The sequence below is a fragment of the Zonotrichia leucophrys genome, chromosome Z, assembly GCF_028769735.1.
Source record: "Zonotrichia leucophrys gambelii isolate GWCS_2022_RI chromosome Z, RI_Zleu_2.0, whole genome shotgun sequence".
In the NCBI taxonomy this organism is placed as follows: domain Eukaryota; kingdom Metazoa; phylum Chordata; class Aves; order Passeriformes; family Passerellidae; genus Zonotrichia; species Zonotrichia leucophrys.
In genome coordinates this window covers 14951830-14968247 of record NC_088200.1, presented here as the reverse complement: position 1 = coordinate 14968247, position 16418 = coordinate 14951830, and positions in this window count along the sequence as shown.

Here is a 16418-nt window from a genome sequence, read left to right as displayed (position 1 = left end):
GACCCTCTGTGAATTCTCATCATGGCGCATCAACTCATCATTCCATGGCAATACAAGAAGTTTTGGCTGAAAATGTCTGTCTAAATTGAGGAATGCTACGACTGTGAAAACACTTTGCTTTTGTATCTTCAGCTGAGGAACAAGTGGGAATTCTTTGGGAAGACTTGCTTTGCTGATTGGTGGTTTTACTCCAGTAAAAACAAGATACATAAGTCCATTAATTTTTTTCTAGTGAATTTTTAATGGTTGCATAAGACCCTTCTGATGCCACTGATACATCCATGCTAGCATTCATGTTGTATTCAAAGGACTAAATAAACACATAAATAGAAAGATCTGTGCAGGTAAGTATTTAGTATTTCATAACTTTTAAAATCCTCCAGTATTCAGACCATGCGGGTTGTTCCTTAGGAAGCTAAACTGTAGCTTCTCATACTGATGCTGCACCCAGAAAAAGCATACATAATTATAATATTATATCAAAATCACTGTATCAAGGAGTGCCACCTCTTTTTCCAAACCTAGCTTATTCTTCTTTATAATGACTGAAAAAAGTTTTTATGAGCATCCTTCCTCACAGAGGATTTCAAAGAAAACTATGACAGAATACTGAAAGGCAGACATGAAAATATGATTCCTGTAAAAAAATTCTATTGTAAACCATTAACTGTCATGCCAATGTGCTTTCTTGACGTGTGTCCCATTTTCTCTGCAGAAATTTTTTTTGTCTAGTAGTTTTCAAGTATTTTCTTTTTTTTTTTTTTCAGGAACTTAGTATCCCTACATTGTGCATGAACAACAGCTTAAATTGGAGTTGTTCTATGTTGGGAATGTTGTACAATTGGTTATTTCAGGATGTTTCTGAGCAAACAATATATTATGTGTACTTCACAGCAGAGCAAATATTTCTTAGAAGATAAGAATTATTGTATGCACATACTACAAGTGATTTATTTAAGTACAGTTACTCAGAGGTATCCCCCAAACTCTGAAATTACAGCACAAGAAGCTGTAAAAATACCTGTAACAAATACAAAACTGCAAATGAAATCTTGTCTCCAGAATATTCAGATGGCTGTAAGCTTAGGAAAGCATATTGTATTCCAGTTGAAAACACAGATAATGTAAATTTAATCCCATGTGACAAAAGAACAAGGAAACGTTCCGTTTAATAAAGTAAAGCTAGAGAATTTTAAACTCTTTAAAATAATTTAGCTGACACATTGTAAAACTAGCCAAGGTATCTGCAAGGAAGTATTACTTACAAATTGTGTTATTTAAAACTATCATTAAGAACAAGTGTCTAGTAGAATATAAGGTATACTTTACAAATTATGGAGATAAGGTCAACATCTAATTTTACATTAGTATAAATAACAAATGCATACCAACAGTTATGGAAGGAATTATTATAAATCTATGCCCAGAATTTTAGATTTCAAACTATTTTTAATTGATTAAGAAGAGCTATTTCTTCATGATTGGATTATTTCCTGCCCTTGTACTTCAGAGTACTTCCCCACGGTCCTTTTATTCCTGCTGCTCTAACAAAGATTTAACAAGATTTAAGTTTTTCCTTCACTCACTATGGCAATTTTTATGTAACAAAACATTAATTTCTGTATTAAAATCAATTAAATAGTCCTGCAAATACACAAAACCAGCTTAATAAAAAATATTTTTATTTCTTAGAGCTAAAATCACTTCCTTTGCATTGCACTAGGACTCAGCCTACTGAGCTGCTAAACAAACTAGCTACTGTTTCAGATCCTTTTACATCACCAGAAACAAAGAAAAAAAAAGTAACAAATGAAATATGGTTTTATTCGATGTCACATTATCTAGATAATCCACTTGGATGCTAAAGCACAACTATAAGATTTAAAATATTGCTTGGACAGTCCTCATTTGTGCTGGACATTTAAACCAGGCACGAAAGAATAACAATATTTAAATGATTGTTTTATTGGTAACATGGTTGTTATTCATAGCAATTACTAACTGGTTAATAAATGTATGTTTTATATTGGAATAGAAAAAAAAAAGAATAGAATAGAATAGAATAGAATAGAATAGAAAAGAATAGAATTAGAATTTTCAGTTGTAAGGGAGGGACATAAAATGATCATCCTGTCCAATTGCCTGACCCCTTCAGGCTTGACCAACAGGTAAAGTGTATTATGAAGGGCATTACACAAATACCTGTTAAATTATGGATTACAGACTTAGCCATGTTCCTATCATCCAGACCTCCTCAAATACCTGTTGATATGGTTTAGCAAAACCTGAGCTCTGCAGCATTACTCAGACTAGTAAATTAAATACTAACTAAGAAAAATTCCCTAGGCAACTATAACAAATTAAAGTTTCATTAAAGAGATTGAATACTCTACATATATTTGTATCTCATGTTATATCAGGATATACACAGGATGTTAAGTATGAAAAAAATATTATATGCAATCTCTCTATCTCTAAAAGTAATTTCTAAAGAAAAGCTCTTTGTAATTTGAATTCCCAACAAGGTCACTGATTAATTCAATTCATTTGGCAGTGATATGTTGAATCAAAGAATAGACCCTAGCACATAGGGTCTAAAACCCATGTATTGAAAATACAACCCCCACAAAAAACCCTCCAAAATTTCATAAAAAGATGCTACACAAACAGGTACTCTACTAGTTATAGATCTGAGGCTTTCTTAATCAATATACAAATATATATCCTGTTAATCCATCAATACAGTACATATCAGGATTGCAATTCAAAAGGCTTTAGTCAGGGAAATGTTCTTCATCAGGAAAGCATTCAAAGAGATACAGAAGGCCTATGCACAGACAAGTCAAAGGTTCCCTAATGGTTGTGGAAATCTCACCCTGTACCTCCTTCCTAAATGACAGGAAGGAGGTTTTTAAACAGAAGCAGCCAACTTTTTCTGTCCTGAACAAAAGAATGTTAAAAGACAACTAAATGCTTTTATGCCCCTCCTTCATCTACTGTAACAGCTACAGCTGTTGCTTCAAACTTGCTATGTTGTAGACATGCAACAGCCTTTAACTAGTCATGAAAGTTCCAACAAAATTGGGTGAAATAAGATCCTGTAGCCGGGCAAGACTCCTCCCCTCTTCCAAATGTCGCGGGTGTCAGTGTGATACTGTAACACAGTAAAATAGTCACACTGCATCCTGTAGGCACACTGACAGAAATGAAAACTGCCACGGTGATTGATTTGGTTTTCCAGCCAAAAAATATGAAGAGATTCTAGGATTAGTTTATAAATGTTTCAGCCACTAGTTTCAAAAGCCTGTATTTTGGCCGTTTGTAGTAAGTGAACCAGCTTAATTGGAAGTCCTAACAACTGTTCCAAAATGGATAACTTTTGCTTTTCACAACAGAATTAAAAGGTTTTTTTTATAATAAAGCCCAGAGTAGCTGAAGCAATTCTGTCATTATTCTCTGAGGCTGATGGAAGTACAGCATGTACCCATAGTTCTCCCAGGGGGAATTTCCAGCTGTGGGTTTACTGCTGGTGCTACAGCTGTGCAGCAGCTGGTCTGGGCACGGTCCTGGCCCTTTCCCTGTCTGGCCCAGAAGCTGGACCTTTGGGATGAACTTCCCAGCTCAGCCTCACCCTGGGCTGTGTCCAACTGGGGTCAGCAGCCCTTGACCTTAATTCTGAGCTCCGTGATTTTGTCAGTGAGGCCACTGCTCCCACCTGACTTGCTGTCACACTTGGCTGCTGGCTTGCCTTCCTTTCCAGAGCAGTCAAGCCTCGCTGTGCCCAATGCAACTCTGAGAAGCTGGTTTGTCACAAAGAAACAAATTTGGAATTTAGGACTAGCAATTGTTTATTGAGAAGGATCTCAAAGCCTGAGCAATATGCCTCAAGTTTAATACATTAGGACCCAGGTAAGTTAAGAGGTTTGCCATGCTGTCATTATTGGTATCATGGTAATGATGAAATTTAAAAATAAATCCTGGCCTAGTCAAGGACAAAGAGACAAAATATTGGAAAGCTTCTCAAAAGCTCAACAGAAGTGCCTTCTGAATTTGCTTGCATGAGGATTTCTGCTGATCAGAGAATAAAAAGATTACTATCCCAAGCCTGGGGAAGATAAAGATTACCTTTCTCAAGTAGTCATAAGGAAAACCATTCTTGTGTCTCAGAATCTCCAGTCCTCAGCCTGACCTTTTAGCAAAAAACATAATGAAAGAGGAGTTTGTCTTAGCTTATTGATCTGACAGATGTATTTATAAGTATTGAACAAAATTCATCTTTTAGGTGCAGAGGTGCAGGTTCAAGAATAAACAACATTGATGCAGTTTTACTTCTGACTCCATTTCTGGCAAAGGCAGTATGATCCAGGGCGTTGTATTCATGTAATTGTTGGTAAAGTCTGAATTATTGTACTTTTTTCCAAGTTCCAAATTTCCTTTCCAGCCTTTTTTTTTTGACACACTTGAATATACAAATGCTCAAGCCACTCCCTTCTCCCTCTTGAAATGATGGAATACCTTGCATGAGAGAAAGGAGACTAATGCATTAAGCTACTCTTTAATTTACTAGGTGCTATGGGTGAGGAAAACTTGATCCTAAAATGGAAAGAAAATAACTGTATGACTTGTTTGTTTTTGTTTTTGGGGTTTTTTTCCCTGTGAGGATATGTGTTTATGTCCACAGAGAATTGATTTTTAAATTTGTTTTTCTTATGAATGAGCTGGGATTTTTTCCATCTTAAGTTACTGAAGTTGAAGAATCCCCATCCAGCTCACTGACACCACTTTGCAGTGCTGTGAATCTATTTTTCACTTCTTCAATATACTTTTCCTTACTGAATCTAGGTGATAAAACTTTTTAAGCAAGCCTGCAATCATACGTAGAAAAAGAGGTCTTGGCTTAACAAAGGGGAATAAAGTTATTTTAGATTATAAATGCACATATGGTGATCTTACCTGTAGGTGTTGTGGTTAAGGTTTTCCAAAAGGCTCAAAAGATCTGTGTGCATCTTTCCCCCAAAAAGAATAGCTTACATTTAGTAGAATTTGTTCTCCCATACCTTTTAGTATGTTTTTTTTCTCAAGACTGTCTGAACCTTTACAAGTTGTTCTCTGCAGGTAGTGCAATACTGGTTTTCATGTGCATGGCTAAGAAGGAATTTAGGTGTCTCACTATCATTACAAATCCTGAAAATATGGAGCCTCAGCTTGTTACCACCCCAGAGAAACTGGGACTGCTGCCTAACACTTACTGCTGCACACAAAACACCAGAGTCCTCCCTCCCTAACACTGCACAGCAGAAATGTGTGAGATATTTTGGCTGAAGTCTCAGACAAAGTCTGCACTTGTTTAGGAAACAGAAATTTTTATCCTTTTAATTAAGATAAGCCTAAGAAGGGCAAATATTTTTGCAATGAAAACTAATTTTTGAAAAGGGTAAAATCTGTCAGTTTTCAGGTATAGCTTCATCAAAAAGCTAACTGATCAAAAAATTGACATGGCCTACTTATTAGAAAGTTAAAATATTCAAATTCCATGGTTAAATATGTCATTTCTGCAGTTTGGTTTCCTAATTAATCCGATTATTTGTCTGTCTGCCTGCCTCAGAGTTTTTTTCAAAGGCAGTGAGTAGAACAGGCTTCACTGCGAAAACACAGTCCAGAGTCCATGTGGAATAACTTATATGTTTGTTCAGCACCAGTTCTTTCATCCACAGGAGTCCTGACCCATCAGTTCTCTTCATAGCACAACTGATTTAAGCATGGTACAAACAACATAATTAACAGAGGAACTGAAAATTCAGAATGGAAACATTCCAGATTAAATAAGATGGCATAAAGCATTTGCTAGAGTTTGATTTTTCAGCAACCAGAACCTAGGAGTTATTATAGGAATTATCTTGCTACTTATCTTCATTCTGTTTCAGTAACAGCACCTGCAAGATCTTATTGATGTAACTAGCAAACCAGATGGCAGCTTTGCTAAATTTTTTTTTGGGGGGGGGGAAGTGATTGATTTTTTTATACAGTCATTGTGCAGGACAACTGGAGAATATTAAATTGGATGTACATATTGACCTGTATTAAATCAAGCTGCCTTGTTATGTTTGTTGATAATCTACTATGCTATTGATTGCTACATACTTCCCTATCCTCTAGAATCTGGTGGCTGTGTTCATATCTTTAATGTGCAAGACATCAGGAGACCATTGGCAGAATCTAAAAGTTATGCATGGTTTCTGCAGCCCTCACAGATCATGCTGGGAAAGCCAAGTCTGTTTTGTTTATTCTGTAAAACACTTCAAGCTAATTTGTTTCCTGGCAAAGAAAGTGGCATATATAAACAGTCTGAATTTTCTTTATTTATTGAGCTCATAATCCTCCCTGGCCAGTCAGATTACTTATTCAAACTCAACCAGTTAATAACTATACAAAACACAGTTATCTGCCTTAAAACAGTTGCTGTAATGTGCAAAATTATGCCCAAATTTCTTCATCCTTTTTTTACTGTTTCTATACACTTTCAAATATACTGTGTTGATTTTCCCAGTACCAGTATTTTAATGTATCATCCAGGAAAAAAACAGTGAAAGAATGTTTTCACTGCAGCAACATCTCATCTAATTTTAAAGGAGAAAAGTCTACTGACAACCATTCTACTCTTCTATGAGTATACAAGTTTAGGTATTTTCCACATATTGTGTATGTAGGCAGGGAAAAGGTACCAGTTAGGTCACATTAAGAAGCTGTACCACAGGACATGTTTAAAGAGTCAGGATTCAGACCTTCATGACCCAGAGATGACATTAAGGAATGAGATGTCCAATGATACTGTCCATCTGTAAACAGAGAATAAATACTGTGGAAGTGGTCTGGCTCTCTGCTTTAAGAAAGAGGCTTTAGGGAAAAACTCATCAACAAATCACACAGAAGGCTGTTTTGCAGATTTTCCCAAATCTTATATCTTATGTTAAAATAAATAATAGACAATATAATTACATTATTATATGTGGATAATCTACAGATTTTAGGACCTTATTGTTCAAAGTGAACATAGAAATCAGTGAAGCCCACTACTACAAGGAGAGTTAGAATAAAATACAATGAAGTCTCTCACAACACTTGCAGACATCAACAACAAAATCTGAGTGTATACTCATTTTTGACCAATATTTCATGGAAGAAATCCTGGTGATCTATTCTGCTTGCAAAGTCTCATTGGAATTCCTTTCAGCAATAGCTTATACAGCTTAAAAAAGTGAGTGAGTAAAGACTTTGAATGGTTTGTAAACCAGTGTGTTTTTCCAGCTTCTAGGGGCTTTCTTATATAAAAATTTTAAATAACACACTATGCTGTTGAAACAGAAAAAAGCTAAATGCTGAAATTCCAAAATGGAATTTCTCAGTTTTGCCTTATGAGACAGTCACCTTATATTACACATTTCTAAATGCATTTTTCCTAAATAGAGACATTTCTGTGGAAGCATTAATTCTGAAAAACTGATATTTTAAGAAGAGAGAGAGAGAAATGTCAAACATCTCTGCCCTGCATTTCCTTCACCTGTATGAATATGCAAATATCATAGCACAATAGTTAGTATCTATTATTACTTAGTTTATGTTTTCTGTTGTTTCAGACAAAAGGAAACATAAGTGTTTGTCTCAGCCCTGAAGAGCTTGCAGCGTAAAGGTGAGGAGCCAAGAGAGGAGCATTCTTAGAGTACAAGAGAAGAATGTCAGCTGGCAATTGCCCTCATATGCTTGGCATCAAATTTTAGAAGTGGAAGAGTTTTTTCCAAAGGATTTGGTATGCAATGCATTCCTGCAGCTTAACACTAATGGTCAGCTAGCCTCCTGTGCACTTCAGTCTAAATTGTAGCCAATTATTGTGCTGAAAGTCTATCCCCCCACTTAGAGCAGAGATCTATAGAGGATCAGGGGGTGAATTGCGCTGCTGCCTAATGGGCCTGTTAGCAAGCTGTGTCAAGGTTTCTAGCAGAGTCTCCATACACACTTTATCCCTGCCGTTAACAAGAAGGAATGCTAATACTAAGGGATAAGTCTAAAGATCTGACACAGCCTACAGACTATCGCAATGCTCCAAAGCACCCAGATATTAAATAAGACAAAACTGTGAAGTTTTGGTCACAGATGAAGATACTTAGCAGCATATTTAGGTCTTAATCCTTGAGCAGCAGAGGTGCAGAGGTGCGGGCTGCTCCTAGACCAATTCTCAGAGGCTGTGGTGGATGCAGCTGTGAAATGGTTGACATTGTCAGCTGCAGGAGGAAACCCCACAATCTTGAGAACATGGCTTGGATCCAGTTGCGGCTCGCAGGAGAAAAAGAGGGCCAGCTCTTGCTGAGCTCCCGGCCACCAGCACCTGTTTTGGTGCCTCAACCTTGCGCGCAGCTGCTGCCAAAGATGATTTTCCCGACCGAGTACTTCTGAGAGCCCGCCGCTCTCGGGCTCGAGCGCCCCTGCAGCAGGGACGTGTTTCCCTCTGCCAGGTGAGGACAGGAAAAGCCTGCCGCGGGGGCGCGGGCAGCAGCTGTCGGTATTCCACGAATTCCCGGGACGCAGGGCCCGGCAGGCTCCCGGCCCCGCCCCGGCAGTTCCCCAGCACGGCCGCCAGGTGGCGCCGCGCGGCTGCCGTGAGGCCGACCCCGGGCCGGGGGGGGGGGAGCGCGGACAGTCTTAATTAAATAATTAACGAAACAAGTAAGTGAAGGGACGACAGCTAGCCGGACAAATACATAAATAAATCGACAAACAAGAACAAGATAGAACTCTCTTTTGTAAACCTCATCCCTTCCTTCTTGCCGCAGTGAAGTGTTTCTTGCCCTCAGTCAAATCCCTGTTGTTTATGAAATTGCTGATTCGCACACAATGACACCAAAAATGAGCTGTGTAATGGAGAAGGTTGTGTTCCCAGGCTCTGCCGTGGCAGAACATCACACCCAGGGACACTTCACATGCACATGTGGAGGAGCTGTGGAATTTGTGGGGCCTCACCTGTGCAGCCCTTACATAAATTTTTTGGTGATTGTCTTTGGTAATGCTTATCTACCATTTAAGTTTCTTCAGGAGTGGGATTTGGGAAACATAATTCAATCCATATTTTTCAGAATATGGGAAGTATCCAAAGCATTATGGCACAAGCAGCTTAATATGCTGCAATTTCATGATACTATGGTGATTTAGCTGCCTTTTTTTTCTATGTCCAGAGAGGATACAAATACCATAGCTGACAGTGGACACGTGCTACATCACAGCATAAAGAGGATTACACATACAGATTACAGCTCTTAGTTTACTGTGGAAATATCTAACACAAGCAGTTTACATCAGAACTGGAACCGTGTTGAAGAACTGAATGTTTGCATAAGTCCGTGACTCTCACAGGGCTCACATCTGCAAGAGGTGAAACACAACATGGAGAGGAGGCCCACAAAGTGTTTGGCTCCTTGCTGAGCTAGCAAAAGTAGTAACAATAGTGCATGATGTCACTTCTTATCTCTAGGGCCTTTGTGATAATCCACTGCTGCTGTTGCTGTGGGAGCTTGGCATGTGCTTGGAATCCATAAAGGCAATGTTCCATGAGATCAACAGACATTGGCTGACCTCATGAAGTTAGTATGCTGAGAAGTCTGCAAATTAGGAAGTTGGTAAAAAGCACCTAGGGTATCCAAGGTGGAAGAAAAGCTCTTGTAGAAAGACTGCTGAGGAGACAATTTTTTTTTCTGGTTTGTTTTTTAATGCGGAACAAAGTTTGTGAGAAATTCTTCATCTGAGTAAATGTCATTAAAACAGTAGCACAGCTCCAATCCTCTAAAAAATGAATGAGGATTAGGATAATTTGTATGTCAGTACGGCTTTAGCACTCCCTTCTGACTTCTTGATTTCTGAACGTTCCAAAGCATTTGACAGAGAGGATGCAAGCACATGGTGAAAACCTCTGTATGCAGAAGTGTGAAGGCTGCTATGCAAACACACTAACATTACTGTCAGCTGAGAGACAGAGTCCATTTTCTTCACAGTAGCTGCTACAATAATGTGGATTTTGTTTTCAGTGTGAGAATTATGTTCCTAACACTCTATGTTTAGTTGTTGCTAAATAGTGCTTCTCCTTAGTCAAGGACTTTTCAGTGTCTCATGCTCTGCCAGTGAGGACCTTCAGAACAAGTTGTTTGGGAGCATGGCCAGGACAGCTGACCCAAACTGGCCGAAGGAATATTTCATAATATAGACTGTCATGCCCAGTATGTAAATTGGAGGGAATTGGCTGGGGCGGGGGGGGTGGCTACTTTTTGAGGATGGGCAGGGCATCTCTCAGCAGATAATAATTGCATTGTGTATTTCTTGTTTCTCTTGGGTTCTGTTACTCTATCTCTTCTTTATATTTTTTTAAAACTGTTTTTATTATTGTTATACTTGTTTCAATTATTAAATTGTTCTTATCTCAACCCATTAATTTTACCTATTTTTTCCAATTCTTCTCCCTACTATAATGGGCTGGGGGGAGTGAGCAGGAGGCTGCATGGTATTTAATTGCTGTCTGTTATTGAAGCATGACAATTAGGTATTATATTATTTTTTTTAAACTGCAGCCATTCTGTTTCAATGCTCAAAATATATTTATTAGCTAGAGAGAGGTTGTTAAACTCAGAGGATGTTAAGTATTATGGGAATCTCATTAGTGGTCATTCACCCTGTTGCAATTAGCAGACAGTGTGGGTAGCTTGTAAATTTTGTTTGATTTCTGCTGCTGATTTGTGTGCTGACTTTTTTGGGAAATAACACCAGAAAATTCTAAAGATGCAGCATTATGAGGGTAAGGAGGATTCTGAGGACACTGCTGACTGCTTACCTGTATTTCACTTGACAGAATCAGAGAAGGCTTTGGGTTTGATGTGAGCTCACACAATCTACTTCTATCTACTTCCAGCACCCCTGCCAAGGGCAGGGACACCTTCCATGGGCAAAGACATCTGCCACTGGACCAAAGACATCTGCCACTGCACCAAGTAACTCAAAGCCCCATCTAGCCTGGCCTTGAACACTGACCAGGATAGGGCATCCACAACTTCTCTGGTCAACCTGTGCCAGTGTCTCACCCTACTCACAGTACAGAATTTCTTCTTAAGATCTATTCTAAAACTATCCTCTTTCTTTTAAAACCATTCCCCCTCTCTTTGTCCTATCACTATATGCTCTCCTCTCCTCTCCCTCTCCCTCTACCTTGATGAGATCCACACAGGCCCCTCTCAGGCCTGTCAAGGTGCCTCTGGGTGACATCCCTGCCTGCAGTGTGTCCATCACGCCACACAGCTTGGTGTTGTCAGCACATTTGCTGAGGGTGCTCTGATCCCACTGCCTGTGTCACTGATAAAGGGGCTCAGCATGGCCAGACCCAACGATAATGCTGGGGGAATCCATCAGTCTCTGGTCTCCACCTGGGACCATCAAGCCATTGACAACAACCCTTGGATTGTGACTGTCCTGTCTGTCAAATCTGTGTCTCTCCCGTTTAGAGAGGAGGCTGTTTTGAGGCACAGAAGTCAAGGACTCCTCTCAGGGTGGTGGATCCTGGATTCCAGACTGTGTTTTGGTTCCCACTGTCAGCATGTCTCTGTTTGAGTGCACTGTCCAAGCACTTTGGCCTGTCTTTCCTTTCCATTTAATTCCCTTTTGTCATCTTGTAACTCCTCTGTAATCTTACCTGCAGATCTCTGCAACTCATCATCTCACTCCTTGGACTAAGAATAGAAACTGATCCCCTTGAAGAAAGTCATCGGGCAAAAAATCCAGTTTAAAGCCACCCCATTCTTTTTGAAATCTCTACAGGTTTTCTGCAGTTTACCTCCTCTGAGATACAGCCCTAAATTGTCTGTGCACCATCACTTCCTATTTTCCTTTTGAACCTGCTTCCTTCCTTTCTTCCTTTGCAGACTGTCCAAGCCATTCACATTTCTTCCTCGTGTTTCCTGCCACCTGCATCTTGTTAACTTCCCCTCTTCTTTCAAACTGCATTGTATGCCCTATGTCATTTTCCCATTTCTACTGATTTCTCTTTCTCAATCAGTCATATGTGATAGAATAATTTATTAGTTATGTGATATATCAGTATAACTTCTGCAATACATACTTTACACTGACTTCCATTACTGTATTCAGTGTGGACTCCGAGAATAAACAGAGAGAGAGAGACAAAGCAAGTTCATCAAAAGGAAACAGGACTTTTTTTGTTGAGGAGCAGTTAACCAGAGTGGCTGCCAGGTGGCTCTGAACTGTACTCTATTTCATAATTTCATAGCTATCAAAACTCTTCCACACCATCCACATCTTCCAGATTTTGAGTGCTCTTGTTGCTGGGCAGCAGCCATCATGTAACAGCTGTGGTCCTCAGCACTAACACCATTCCAAAGGTCATCCTGTACAGCCTGGAATTTGTAGAAATGGATAGATTGGTTGGAGTTATGAAGAGTAAGGAAGGCTGTAGAGTTTTGAAGAGTAAGGAAGGCTGTAGAGAGCTGTCCTAAGAGCTTAACAATTTGTTCAGAATTTCACCATGGGTGTTTTGTTTCCAGTTGTTTTCTTGACCAAATATTCCCAACTAGGACTGCATCCAGTCATGGTAACACAGCAAGATTTTCCACAGAAATTATTCCATTTAAGTTATTTATGAGAATTTTAATGAGGAACAAAATAAAACAGAATGGCTTTCCTGAAAAATGGAAAATTATTTTACAAGAATATTTGTAAAAATATAGTATTATAAGTTATGCTTTCTCTGTATTTTAGTGTTATTTTCTGCTACATGGTATCATGATCTTTGATAGTGTGATGACTTTGAAAAATACCCTGCACCAACAGCAGATCTTGCACATTTTTTGATACAAATTTGGTCTTAAAAATTCTTGGTTCCCAAAATATTAAAAAATCTTCTCTTACATCTATGCTCCTTTCATCATGCAAATACCTTCTACTGATATAGTTACAGGTAATTCCTGCTGAATAATACTGCTCTACTCAAAGAATTGTGGCATGACACTCAGGGTAGTAGGCTGTCCATATTTTAAGCCTCAAAAAATGATGAGAAATAATAGATTGTTTAAAGCTGTTGCTGCTGGCATAATTTCTGCATAATGTTATATCCTGTAATATTGTGAGTCTTTTTAAAAGCATAGGACTTGTGAAGTCACAGGACTTTGTATGCGGTCTCAAGTTGTGGGCACATCACAGGTAAATACTAAGGAGTGAGAAGTGATGGAAAAATAATAGTCTGCAATTTGCTACTGCAAAGAGTGTCTTGGTTCTGGTGCTTGTGAATAGTGACATCCTTGTGACTCAGCACCGTGTTCACTGATTGCACCCCAGATATCAGCATGGCAATGGTTAAAACTCATGTTAAACAAGGAACTTAAAAATATGATGTGCTGTAGATGAACTGTCCTGTTCCTGGAATTTTCCTCTGCTCTCTTGTTTAGCTTCTCTTAATGTTAAAAAAGAAAAAAAAGAAAAAAGAAAAAGGAGAGAGACTGAGAAAAAAATATTGAATGAGTTTTCACTTTCTTGCTCAAATATGAGTTACAAAAAAAGGAATGACCTTCCAAAGCATTAGGATTGTCAGATCTGTCCATTAGTATCATCCCATTCAAAAACAGTATAAGAAAGGGCAAAAGCTAAACCTAGTCAAAATTTTGTGTTTTGCCACCTGGTCCAATAAGCCTGCTAGGCCCTGGTGCTGACTTGTGGAGCTCTGTTTTCCTGCAGGATCACCATATGTGAAGAATCCTTCCAGCTTTATGCTTTACTTGGGCAGATACCAGAATTTACATGCACTTAGACATGGGGCAGCAAGTGAGAATCCCTGGGTGCATTTTTGCTGAGTAGGCCAGGTTTTTACTTGATGTTGTTGTTATAGCTGTAGTCTGCATTTCCAGTAATAAACATAGAAAAAAAAATTGTGTCTTCTTACAGAGGGTGAGGAAGACAACAGGAACAGAACTGAATATGCACTGCTCAGTGCAGGACAGAGCAATACTCACAAACATTCACACCCAAGTGACTGAAGAATTTTTTTCACCTTTGGCTTTCCTCAAGTGTTGCAAGGGATCTTTCCTGGAATTTCCATTACCCACTTATACTCTACACTTGGACTGCCTGTCAGCTGCTGCTGCCTCCACAGTACATTTAGGAGAGAAATTTGACAATTGAACTAGTAGCTATGGTTGCGGGCTGTTTGCTTTGTTCTTGGTCTAAAGGAGCCACAAATTAAGATGGCTTTGCAGCAGCTGGGTAAACATTGCTTTCTGTCTACATGGAACATCCATCTTTACTGATACCACATTTACTCTCTACTGAGCACACTGCAAATTTGCATAGATTAGGTGAGTCTGTAGATGACAGATCATACTTTCTGGCTTGGGAACATTTTCTGCTTTCCTCATCTGCTTGTGGATTATTGTCTTATGCATTGAACATGTCTATGTTTCCTACCTTACACATCCTTTTCTTAAATACAAATTAGTATCTTGTACCAATTAACTGATGGGTGTTTCCTTATAACAAATGCTGAATAATTTTAAGATCTATTTCAATTCAATTATGGGGCATGCATCGAGAAGAACAAACCAGAGTAGCAGTAAAATGTCATATAGTACTTCCATGAGTTAAACGTGAGTTTAAATTTGGTGCCAATGAGAAAGGAATTAGGTCCATCAATTTGATATTTCACTGAAAGAAGCATGGATAGTCTATTACTTGTGTGTAACACCATATAGTGAGCAAATAATTTTGTTCCTCAAATCATTATAGGAGTAGAAAGACTTTATGAAGCTAAAAAAATAAAAGAAAAATAAGGTATGTGTAGTCTGTGATTTATATTGCACCTAGTACTCTAAAGAGAAAACCCCACTCATTTAAATGACAGAGAACATGAAATGTGAGGCAAACATCATCTAAGCCTGCTTTTCGTACCAAGCTGGCACAAACCATTAGTTTCACAAAACATTTCTTCTCTCCTGACTGTATCCCTTGAATCTATAGCCCTAGGCCTATTGCTAATGATTAGAAGATGCGAATCACTAGCTAATCATTAGGATGCTTCTAAAAATACAAATATTCCTATTCCTCATCTCTAGTACTTCCTTATATATCTATATACCTCCATTGTTACTTTCTCTAAGTGGCCAGTCCTTATCTTAAAATTAGTGATGCACACTACCTAAGCAAGAATTATAGATAATTAAAACCTCGGAAACTGTGCTGTTATGAGATACAAGATTCCCTCCCTTTCCCAAGAGACAGGGAACTTGGTATGTTAGTAGATTCAGACTCAGAAATCTGTGCAACATTCACCTAACTCCTAACAAACGTTTCCAACAGAACTGCAGCCCATGAACCATCTGACTTGATGAGCCTGATTCTGTATGTGATCTTTTGTCTTGGTCTCATCATTCCTGTTTTGGGTACCAAGTCTGGATTTCTGTACGCTTTTCTTCTGAAGCTCCATCTTCTTCTTGCTGTGAGCAATGTATATAATACACTTCAGGGCATTTTGGCAAAGACTGTTGAGTACATCAAGCAATTTCAAATAAAAAAGCATGCTGTTCAATATTAATGTATTTACTCTGTATCAGGTTTGCAGAACTCCCAGGTCTATTCTGAAGTTTTCTTGAATGACCACTTGAAAAAGAACTAATCTCTTATTTCAACAAACTCCAGAATAGCAAGTGGGGAAAACAAAGTTTGGCTTCACTAGGGTTTTTCCATACTTGTCTACATTTTAGACTCTCAATTTTTAAATATTAATAAATGAGTCTTCACTGCATTTCATGCTGCTAACAAGCTTAATCTGGAAAGACTTGGGAAAATGCCCTCATTATTTCCACATGTACCTTGTTATCCTTCATTTGAATTGCAGCCATTATAATGTCTTAGACAATACAAAAACTGAAATAACATCAACTGGTAATATAAAACAATATTCATCAAAATGTGCCATGGATGTAATTCATTAGATTTTACAGGATAGCAAAGCTCACCAAGGGGGGTGTGTGCGTTTATGTGCACAATCTGCTGAAGCTGAAAAAACAACTGCTTGATGAGTGTTTTTTCCTTTGTACCAGCATACCCACTGAGCTGGTAATTATTCCTGCTTTTTATCTAATCATGATAAGGCAGAACACAATCTCTTTTCCCTGCTTTCTTCCTTCACATATTACGCATAAAAAAGCATCTGTATTCTGCATCCATGTTTAATTTTTCCCTGTCCTTCACAATTAATTGAAAATGTTTTAAATTATATGTACAGTAGCTAGTGTTTTGCAAAAAATTACAGTGTCTATATAGGTAGTTGTACTGATCAATTCTCACAGATATAAGTCTGAGGTAAAATCCCTGGAAAGTAAAGAAAA